This window comes from Colobus angolensis, unplaced genomic scaffold (genome assembly GCF_000951035.1).
Source record: "Colobus angolensis palliatus isolate OR3802 unplaced genomic scaffold, Cang.pa_1.0 Scaffold273, whole genome shotgun sequence".
In the NCBI taxonomy this organism is placed as follows: Eukaryota; Metazoa; Chordata; class Mammalia; order Primates; family Cercopithecidae; genus Colobus; species Colobus angolensis.
In genome coordinates, this window is record NW_012115966.1 from 1,744,894 (window position 1) to 1,745,403 (window position 510).

Sequence of the window (510 nt, forward strand, 5' to 3'; positions counted from 1 at the left end):
GATGAGGGACAGTCCCTCAGTGTCGACTTCACTCAGGACAAGCCCCAAACATTGGAAGGAGACAGGTTGGGTTGCCTATTTTATTTACTCCCTCTACTACCCACCCTCTTTCCCCACTCCCCGATCCCATGTAAGATCTGGCCGCTGACCAGAAAGAAGATGTGGGCTCCACACACACAGGCACACAGAGCAGGTGGAGAGGAAGGGCGGGGCGTGGGGCTCCAAAAGAGGAGAGGAGGTGACGGGCTGGCATGGAAGGTGCAGGCAAGGTCGAGGGCAAGGAAATGACTTTTTTTATTTTTATTTTTATTTTTATTTTTTTGAGACGGAGTCTCGCTCTGTCGCCCAGGCTAGAGTGCAGCGGCCGGATCTCAGCTCACTGCAAGCTCTGCCTCCCAGGTTCACGCTATTCTCCTGGCTCAGCCTCCCGAGTAGGTGGGACTACAGGCGTCCACCACCACGCCCGGCTAGTTTTTTGTATTTTTAGTAGAGACGGGGTTTCACCGTGTT